We start from the raw sequence: 11,082 nt of genomic DNA, 5'->3' as shown, positions 1-11,082 counted from the left end.
GGTCGGCTCCTCCTCGGCCGCGGGGGCGCTGGGCTCTGCCCCGCCCACCCCGCCCTCCCCGGCGCCCCGCCCACCCCCGCGCGGGCGGCAGTTGGGCCCCTAGAAGAGAGGGGGGGGGCGGTACGGGAGGCGCTCCGCCCTCCAGACGCCGTCGCCGGGGCAACCGAGTGCCAGTCCCGCCCCCCCGCCCCCGGGAGCCCTGTGCCTGCACCCACCCGGCCTCCAATCCGGGCAGCTCTGCCCAGAAGCGACCCAGGATTCGGGCTCCTCTCGGACTCTGTGCCCCGCAAGGCCTCTCACTTTTGCTACAGCCTCCTCGCCTCCTCGCGCTCGCCACCCGCACGCCCCAGGCCGTTCTCGAAGTTGTTCCCCAAAGGAGCTTCCCAAATTCTTCCCAACCTGCACCGGTCCCTGTCGCTCTGCTCCCGGAGTGAAGCCCAGCCTTGGCGCTGCCCGTCCGGCCTTCACCTGGCCTCACCTCTGACACTTCCTCCACCCGCTCCTCCAATCCCCCTTTGACCATTTCAGGTGCACAGAATTCACATTATGCTGCTGGGCATTTTCCTCAATCTTAAGAAGGAGACACATAACGAGATTGTTCTTTTTGCATCTGAGAGGTTGCCTAGAGAGATTATGCAAACTTTAAAATGAGGTAGATTTTTGTCTATTTAGGATGGTTCTGAGACTTTCTACGAAAACTAAATAACCTTTCAAACCTACAATTTCATAATTTATTGTCTACGATTACTTTAATGATTGTTTAGTTAGTCAGAAGATCCACTAGATGTCACTATAACTTTTTTCAGATGTAATCCAGTGACATTTTCATTCTTTGAAACATTAAATTCAGAGGCAGTAAAAAAATTCAGGAAGTTAAAAATCATATTTAAAGTGGTAGCAAAGACAAAGAGAAGAATGCTAGGGATTACTATAAAAAATGCAAATCAAGAAGTGAGAATTTTGAATAGAACACATTAACTTTTCCTTAAGTGATGTTAACAAATTGAGTGATGCATAATTTCTAAGATGCCAAAACAATGATTAGGCAAATGACATTTAAAAGAGTGGTACAGGCATGCCAGACAATGGGAGAGTCAATATGATTGAAATATTTTTCTGCCCTGGAGCCATATTCACAGTAACAGAACAACACGAACTCAATCGCCAACAGTGGAAATGTTTCATATAGAGACAAAAAGTAGAGTTGTGAGCTGTGTTCGATCGATTGTCATGAAAGGACGAATTTGATTAAGAAAGTGGTAGTAAATCTAAGTTAGAGGCAAAAGGAAGCAGGGAAGCAGTAGAAAGAAAAGATTCAAAACTGTATCAGCGAGTCAGCACTAGCTTCCCGAAACTTTCTCTGAAACCAGAAAGAACCACGACATGACGGGTGTCATTGTGTATTACGCAGAACTTTTTCAGTTGCAACTAGCAAAGACCCAAGGCCAACTGTGTAAGTGAAAAATAAACAGGTAAGTATGGGCTCACAAAACTGATAAGAGTAGAGTAGCCTTAGGTACAGCTGCATCTAGTTAAGGCAGCAATTCTCAAAGAATGGTCTGGGGATCTTGGGGAGTCCCCAGACCCTTTTGGGTCTCCATGATCAAAACCTTTTTCATAATAATAAGACCTACTTTGCTCTGTTGTCACTTGTTCTCTAACAAGTGTATCGTGGGGTTTTCTGGGAGCTATGTGATATGGTTATCAAACAGATAGAATGCGGAAGTAGATAGTAGGACCCCACTGTCTTCTACTCAACTGGCCATAAGGAGATTGGCAAAAATGTAAAACAATGCCATGCTTCTCAGTAATTTTTGTTGTTTGAGAAAATATAATGATTTTTCACTAAAATACGTTAGTTCTTTTAACATACTAAAATGAATTTATTATTTTTATTTTTTAATATATTTTATTGATTTTTTTACAGAGAGGAAGGGAGAGGGATAGAGTTAGAAACATCAATGGGAGAGAAACATCAATCAGCTGCCTCCTGCTGATCGATGTGCCCGCAACCAAGGTACATGCCCTTGACCGGAATCGAACCTGGGACCCTTCAGTCTGCAGGCCGATGCTCTATCCACTGGGCCAAACCAGTTAAGGTGGATTTATTATTTTTAAATGAATTAAAAAATAAATATTTTAAATGTTCTTTTCTGTTTAAAATTTCTAATACAGTAAATGTTGATAACATTTCTATGGAGCCCTCAATGATTTTTAAGAGTGTAAAGGAGTCCTGAAACCAAGAATTTTGAGAATTGATGGTTTAAGTGAGGTACAGTGCACCCAGGACTCAAATGGTATTACCAGAACACTGTCTCCATATCTTGGATTGATTTCTTAGGGTTTGTAGTGACCGGTACCTACCAGCTTGGCAGTAGGAGAGAATGCCGCTTTTTGTTAGCTCCAGTAGAATTTTTAGTTATTACATTGGCCAAGCTTGAGTCACATGCCCATCCACATACTAATCATTTGAGCCAAGGTTGACACTTGAAGGCAGAGGTGGGGTCAGCCCACCAGCACCACAGTATAGGTGAAGAAGTGGTTCTCCAGCCCTAGCTGAGCAGTGGATAGAGCTTTGGCCTGCGGACTGAAGGGTCCCGGGTTCAATTCTGATCAAGGGCATATGCTTGGGTTGTGGGCTTGATCCCCAGTAAAGGGGGTAGGGGGCAGAGGGCAGGAGGCTGCTTATAAAAGATTCTCATCATTGATGTTCTATCTCTCCCTCTCCCTTCCTCTCTGAAATCAATACTAATATATTTCTTTAAAAAATAATAAAAGAAGTGGTTCTCCAGAGAGATACTGACTCGGCAAAGAAAACAAGTCCTTCAGGGTGGAGATTTTAGGGGCAGCCTCAGGGGCAGATCGCAATAGAATATTCATTAATTTTCCAGGTGTGTCCTTTCAGGGTTGTGGTCTCCACTGATTGGTCGGTGCCTGGAATGGAGCTCATTAGTCAATGCAGCTGGTCCTGAGGTGAGCTCTGGCCTGGTTCATCTGGTTTTGCTGCTTTTCTGGGCCTGGAGCAAAACACAGCTGAGGCCTAGATGTATTTGATTCCGGTCAGAACCTCCTTGTCCTGGGGCTTAATGTCTAAGGGTTATTCTCCAGCTCCCTTGTTTGTTCCTTCTCTAAGGGGGTCTAACCGACATGACTAGCCGCATGCCAGGGGAGGAAAGATCTGGGGAGGATCCGAACCACATGACCAGTGATATGCAAGGTCAGGGGTCTAAACTGCATGACCATCAGTATGCTAGGGGAGGAAAGGTTACCCTGGGGTGAGGTCCTTGCTTTCCCAGTTTTGCCTCTTGCTAGGTACCCGGGCCTTTCCACCCTGGTGACCTGTACCTGGCCCATCGTCCTTGCTCTGCTCATGTCTGTCTAACTGCCTACCACATTTCCACTGAAATACTGTTATTACACACAAATGAGATTTTACTTTTTTGTGTGTCTTTCAACCCCTCAGTTGAAGTTACCACTGAAAATCAAATAACACGTGTCATGTGTGGTACATTAAATTTGTCTAGATATTGCATATTATGTCTGCTTCTGTATTCTATTACCTTTTCATTAATTATAAGTACAAACACCAAAATTAAATTGGTATCAAAACCCACAGTAGTCTTTAACCTGTTTCCGACATAATTTACATTTATCACATACTTTTTAAACAGAAAATGTTTTAGCAAACATATTCTTTGGAAATAATTCTAATTTGTTCCAGTAACTTAATAGCTGAGGCTTCTGTGTATAAGATATAGCTATCTTGTACTGTTCACAAATTTTTAATAAGAAGTAGTAATGTTACATTTTATGTAACGTTATTACAGAATTCCACCAATAACCTGAAATCAGGACAATATTCAGCCTTGAGTGCCTGTTCCTTGCCAGGCATTATTTCTTTTCATTTAAAGAATGAATAACAGTCTTAGAGGAGATTAATTAAAGTAGCGAAGAAACCTGCCTTCTGTTTGTACTGAGTCAAACAAGCAGACGTTTGATTGGAGAATCTTATTTCCAGATGAGAGGCTGCTCATATATGATACGTGGTATTTTCTTCTAACGAAAAACATAACGCCCTTGGGCTACCACCTTGACACTTACTGCTTAGGGCACTGCTTCCTGAACTGGGCTGCACCGCCAAATTGCACAGCGTTTACAAAATGTCAAGGCCTGGGTCTCACCCCCAGGGATTCTGGTTTAATTGGTCCAAGGTGGGGCTGTTCCATCAACTCCTTTCTACTCCGGGGCAATTAGCCATCTGTCCGGTATTTTATCAACGGCCAGGCCGTGGTGATTGGCCAGGTCTTTGTGCGGAACTGAATTCCGCGTAGCACAGCTTACTGTGCAGAAAGGTAGTGGTGCCTCTATTTGCCTTAATCCATTTCCCTCTCGCTTCCTACCTCTCCTCTCACTTGAGGAGGCAAGTGGCTGCCTCAGCAGCAGCAGCCCTGGCTGATCATCACTGAAAAGACCAAAGAAAGAACTGGGCTGCCTCCTGGGTATTTTTTTCCATTGAGGATTAATGTACCATGCCTTTTTCCCTGTTCTCTACATCCTGCAAAAACCTTTTTTCCCTTTTGCAAGAAATAAACTCGGAACTTATTGCTGAAGAACATAAGCAAAAAGTGCTAGCACAGCTTCTCCGTCTCTTTGGGACAAGTTTGAAAATTCTGAAGCAAGCTGAAGCATAGTAAGTGCTTTCTTTCTTTTAAAGCTACTTCTGGGGAGAGGGGAGGCTATTGTAATGGTAAATTTCACTGCGCGAGGAAGAAAGGGTTGATAATCAATCAAAAATTTGTTGGAGGTTTCGCAATTTTCTTACCATATTGTAAGACTATTTTAATTTCCTCTGTAACTATCTACAGAAAATGTTTTATTGTGTATATGCATGAAATAAAAGCAGTCTTGAGAGAGACGTTGAAAGAAGTTTTGTCCAGTGGAGTGAAGAGATATATGCACACCACTCTGGGGCTGCATTGAGATCCCGGAATTCCAGGAGGAGACTTTACAGAATGTTGAAGTGAAAAATCCTCCTGGGTCAGCATCTTGGAGTTAAGCTTGGGAGAAGATTTTACATCTGAAAAGAACTCAGTTCTTAAAACCCCTCTTTTGGCCAGCACGTATCCTGAAGGATGGGATAATGGGCTATAATAGAAGCATCGCTCTCTTGAATCTGCTTCAGGCGTTTACAATTTAACTCGCATGATGAGAACCACAGAGAACTTCGAGGAGACTTGTGCCACACTAAACCCTACCGCGACCCCCACGGGAAGGTACATTTATCTGGAAGCATTCTTGCAGGGAGGAGCTCCCTGGGGTTTTACTTTGAAAGGTGGCCTGGAGCATGGAGAACCATTAATCATCTCTAAGGTATGTTTCCTTTGCCAATATTGCCTTTATTCACATTGCTTTTTCAACTTTTGTCAAAATGCAAAAAAATAAAAATAAAATAAATGTTGAGCATTGCCTGACTATTGCTGAATTTGATGTGTCATACCTTGCTGATTGTATCTGGACATATTTTGCATAACTTGGTGTTTGAGAGAAAAATGTGTCTAGCTCATTTATTCTGTGAAAGCCTGGAGAAAAATGTGCTGGTTTGATGGATAATCTCTTTTTGTGAATGAAATAGTATAAAACCAGCTACCACATGATCTTTTCAGTTGTAAATCAGACTAAAGATGAACATAGTTAAAGCGGTGACATAGTGTATGTTTTTGTATGTGTGCCTCTATTTAACATATGGCTAGAAAAATATCTTTTTCCTTTCAATTGAAAAATATCTAACATTCCAAAAATATTTTAGAATTTGTTTGTAATTCTGGGTAATTGAGTATGTAAATATTATTGCTTTTCAGCACACTCAGAGAGGAGAATTAAATTAGCTTTCAGTATAATTTAAGGGCAAAACGCCCTTTTTTCCTCTTTTATTTATTTATGTATTTAACCTGATTTTTAAACTTCAGTCATCCTGTAACATGCCTCAATTCTTTATTTATCTCTGGTGTGGATAGGTATAGCCAGTGAATGAATCTATTTTATACATTAGACTTCGTATTTCTGTTTTTTTCTTAAACTACAGTGATTAAGAGAGATTTGTTTTAAAATTTCAGAATATTAATCGTCTAAAACAGCAGGATATAAGCGCTTTTCATACAATGCATTATTCAAGAAACATTTGTAATTGAGGGGAAAAGTGTTTCCATTTGAGGGTGAAAACGGAAATGACTCTTGCTGTAGGTGAGCCAGTGGAAATTGATTTCTAGCAGGCAGCCAGGAGTGTGACCACTGTGAGCTGAGTGACTTTCCCTTGTCGTTCCTAAGAAACAAAAGATGTGTGTGTGTATGCATATCAGGAAGCCTTCCTGCTATAAGTAACTGAAACCCTGATTTACAGGGACCTAAATAAATTGGGGTTTGTTTTTCTCGTATGACAAGAAGTGTGGAGGTAGGCTGTCTAGGCAAGGAGCAGCAGTTCAATAATGTCAACGAAGACTTGTCTGATCTCTCTGCCCTGCCATTCTTAATGATGTTGGCTTTTGTCTTCATGGTTGCGTGATGGATGCTACCTCTGGCATCGCATCTTCATTCTGAGCAGGGTTTTGGCTTTTCTGTGTGTGTGGAAAGGGACACCCTTTCTATCAGACTTTTGCTTACATCTCATTGTCCAGAACTGTGCCACATGCCTATCCTCAGATTACTTACTGGCCAAGGGGAATGAGATGCCCATGACTGGTTTAGACCAGTCAGGATTTCTCTCCTGGATTCTGCAGTAGGAACTTACCCTTCCTGATGTCAAGGAATCTCTGCCCACTATTTGAACAAACTGGGGTTTTGTTTTCATGCAGAAGGTGGGAATGAGTGCTGGGTAGACAACAAAGAATGTTTGCCACAAATATAAATGTCATCTCTGCATTTAAAAACTCTGGTGGTACCCTCAATTTACCTGGCCTTTAAGGATAAAATATTATATATTGATACACTAGAACATAGTTTGCTCTCAGATCTAATTCTACCACTTTTGAGCCATTCCTCTAAGACTCCATTTTTATCTGCAGAATGGAGGTATACTCTTATTTTCCTTACCAGAATGTGTGGGTATTAAATGAGACCATGCATTTAGAGCAGTTAGCATAGGGCCTGGTACACGGAAGGAAAGGAACTCAAAAAAATCTTAGCAAAGATTGTGATTATTGCTTTTCATTGTTCTAGAAGACATTTGAATTAGTATACAGATTTGGCTGCTGTGCAGAGATCCAAAATAACAATAACTTAAACAATATAGGCTTTTATATCTTTCTCACATAACAATCTGAACATAAGCCAAACTGAAAGATGGCTGCATAGCGTCAGGGACTAAGTCCCTTCTACCCCTTAGGGTGATGTCCCATCTGCTTGGTCCAAGATCACTTTGCCACAACATCTGCTTTCCAGTCAGTAGTAAGTGGAAAAGGGGAAAAGAAGGCAATCTACTTCCTTTCAAGGGCATAATCTGCTCTGTCCAATATGGTAGCCACCAGCCACACGTGGCTATTTCCATTTCAATTAAAACTAACTAAAACGAGATACAATTTAAAATTCTGTTTCTAATATGCACTAGTCACATTTCAAATGTCATATTGCTTCAAAGCTCTTGAATATCTCTCCCCATCCTGTCTGTCTGGCAAACTCATATTCATTCACTCTCCATTTCTTCCTCCCTCTGAAGTTTTCCTGACTTCTTCCTGCTGAGATAGGTAGTCTCTCTTCTACGCTCCCATAGCCTGCAAGTTTTACTCTGAATCATGGAGATATCTTTTTATCTACGTTGCTTGTCTTCTCAGAAGCTTGTGAACCTCTTTGGGGCAGGGACTGTGTTTGTTTGTTTTGTTTTCATCTCTACCACATCTAACTCAGAGCCCGGGTACACAGATGTTAGTTGAGTAAATGAAAGGGCTATGTCTTATTCCTGTGCATTTCCAGGATCCAGCAGAGCGGCTGGCACAGAGTAGGTGCTTGATTACTTCTATAAGCAAAGACAAATGAGAGCAGTGGCAGTGAGTAGGGCGGTGGGTCCCATGAGATGAGGCAGATTTCCAGTGACGGAGCGTGTATTAGTTTCCTGTGGCTGCTATAAAAATGACCACAAACTTAGTGGCTGGAAAACAACACAGATTTGTTACCATAGAGTTCTAACATGGCTCAGAAGTCTAACATGGCTCTCACCGGGCTAAGATCAAGGTGTCGGCAAGGCTGTATGCCCTTCTGGAGGCTGGAGGGGAGAATCCATTTCCTTGCCCTTTCCAGCTTCTAGAGTCTCATGGTCTCCTTTCTCCATCTTTAAAGCCAGCAATAGCAAGTGGAGTCCCTCTCACATTGCATCATTCTGATTTCTAACTTCTGCTTCCCTCTTTGATTTTAAGGGCCCTTGAGATTGGGCGCACCAGGATAATCTCTCCATTTTAAGATCAGTTGAGTGACAACCTCAATTCCATCTGCAACCTTAGTTCCGCTTTGCCATGTGACCTACCATATTCAGAGATTTCAGGGATTAGAACGTGGACGTCTTTGTGGGGAGATGGCATTATTTTGCCAACCAACACAGTGTGTGAACACTGATGAAAGCCTATATAATTAATACAGTGATGAGACTAAAGTGAAATTTAGTGACTGATCATGTATCTCCCAGATCTTCCTTCTCGGACAGTGAAGAAATGAACATTACCTCATACACTACTAACCAAATGTTTGCTATTCTCCCAATCTAGGGTGACCCCCCCCCCCATTGTAAGATAAGGGAAGGGACAGTACACATTGAGTCATACATATGAAAGGCACGTATACAAAGCAGTTATGAACTGCCAGGTATGGATGACAATATAATGAATGAAGTATCATTTTTCTGTCGGTACAAATGAGGTAGGAGAATGAATAGGAAAAAGGGAACTACAAAAGGGTGGCAATAAAAGAAATCATTTTCAAATTCCTTCCTTTGGGATTTAAAGTCCCTAAAAAGGAAAGGTGGGGGTGAGGAAAGAGCCTGTGTAATCTTCGAACTTCAAAAAGAAAGGGTAACTTTAAAAAAAATAGCATTTGTATGTGGAAGCTCAAGTAATTTAATAGTTCAGGAAGTTGGCAGCCAGATTTCATTATGACTCACTCTGCATTGTGGCTGAAAAAAAGCAGTTTCACCTGCAGTGGGCATGCACCTGCCCCCACGGTTTATAACTCAAGTAAGAGTATGACAACAATAAACAACAACTGCTGCTGGCATGTACTGAGGACTTACTATGTGCCAATCTCTACTCCAAGAGACCCACATGTGTTAAATCCTTTAATTTCTACAACTCCGTGAAGAAGATAACATTAGTATGCTAATTTTGTACATGAGACAGAGTTCGAGTGGTTTTCTGAAGCTCTCACAAGTGGTAAGTGATGGAGCTAAAATCTAAATCCAGGCATCCTGGTTCCCCAGAGTCCGGGCACTTAACACACTATGCCATTCAGTCATCATTGCCTATCAATAGGAATATTTGGCTAGATTCTAGAGCTATTATCTGGGTAAAATATGGGATTATGGGTGGGAAGAGATCAACCAATGAACTTATATGCATACTAGAGGCCCGGTGCACGAATTCATGCATGGGTGGGGTCCCTCTGCCTGGCTGGTGATCAGGGCCGATCGGGGTGCTGGCTGGCTGGGGGGAGGGACCACGGGAGGTTGGCCCCAGCAGCAAGCTAACCAATGACCAATTTCGTGAGGAATCGGGCTCCTTCCTCTCTCCTGTCTAGGTGCGGGGTGTGGGTGAACCAGATTCGGGGCTGTCAGGGCCCCAGCAGCAAGGTCTGGGTCAGTGCACATCCTAGCTACCAGCCAGTCGTCCGGTCATTCTAGTTGTTCTGGTCATTCTGTCATAACGGTCGCTTGGGCTTTTATATATATAGATATGCATAACCCATGGACACAAACAATGGGATGGTGAGGGCCTTGGGGGGGGGGGTGGTGGGAGTGGGCTGGAAGAGGTCAATGGAGGTAAAGGGGACATATGTAATACTTTCAAACATAAAGATAAAAAAATAAAATAATTACAGGAAAACAATTAAACAATTAGTTCTAAAAGGTCCCATAAAATAGGAATGACTACTGTTCAAGCAACCCCTTTAAGTAGTTCAAGGAGGGGCACTTAACATTTTTCAGTTCCTTCATGGTGTCCTCACCTGGAGAGGCACCTTCTGTGCACTTCAAAGGATTAAAGCTTCCACATGTGCTTCGTTTGCTTCTGTGATCTAAGATTCCTTAAGAAGAAGACTAAAATGTGTATTCCAGCTAAAGAGAAGTCAGAGTGGGCCAACTCGGCCTTTGGGAAGAAGGAGGTCCATTTTAGTTACATGGGGGAATCCTAAGCAAACCCACCCAGAGTCTGGATGCTGCCAGGTCTTGGACACACTGGCCTCTCTGGAGGACTGGCAACTGGAACCAGTAGGCCGGGAGGCAGTTAGACTGTCCTGTCACCAGCAGAGAGACCCTTGAAACAGTCAAACACAGATCCCCTGGAAGAGGTTTTGCATTAATGAAGAGGTTCTGAATGGCCCTGTAGTTGAAACGATTGTGTTTGTCATAAAGAATTGGTTAGGTCAGGGGGCTGGGTTGGAAGACAAAGCATCTCAGTAGTACCTGTTGCAACAGGAGCCTTGGTGCTACACATCTGGACCCTGGGTCCTGTATTCTTAGCCCCTGCTGCATGTAATTCATAGAAAAAAGTATAGACGTTTTCTTGTGTTTGTGTTTTAAAAAATTTCTAGTCTTCAGATTTAGGGGTAGGCCTTTGCCCCGGTCTCTTAGAGCACATACTCCTGATTCCCCTAGGAGGTATCTTTGCTCTGTCTAGAACAGTGGTTCTCAACCTTTCTAATGCCACGACCCTTTAATACAGTTCCTCATGTTGTGGTGACCCCCAACCATAAAATTATTTTCATTGCTACTTCATAACTGTAATTTTGCTACTGTTAAGAACCGTAATGTAAATATCTGTGTTTCCCGATGGTCTCAGGCGACCCTGCTAGCGGTTCTCAACCTGTGGGTTGAGAACTGCTGCTGTAGAG

At 42.8% G+C, this 11,082-nt stretch overlaps 1 long non-coding RNA gene across 1 annotated transcript in view; it reads left to right on the top strand.

The window, feature by feature from the left end:
- Window positions 1-4,424: 4,424 nt before the first annotated feature.
- The window catches only part of LOC307098712, an 87,765-nt gene continuing 81,107 nt past the window's right edge, over window positions 4,425-11,082 (top strand). The window contains exons 1-2 of the long non-coding RNA XR_013813460.1: window positions 4,425-4,690; window positions 4,866-5,370. This is a non-coding gene — a long non-coding RNA (uncharacterized lncRNA). The remainder of the gene's footprint in view (window positions 4,691-4,865; window positions 5,371-11,082) is intronic.

The sequence above is a fragment of the Cnephaeus nilssonii genome, assembly GCF_951640355.1.
Source record: "Cnephaeus nilssonii genome assembly, chromosome: 1".
Taxonomy (NCBI): domain Eukaryota; kingdom Metazoa; phylum Chordata; class Mammalia; order Chiroptera; family Vespertilionidae; genus Cnephaeus; species Cnephaeus nilssonii.
Note: the sequence above shows the minus strand (reverse complement) of the source record. Positions and strands in the feature narration are given on the sequence as shown.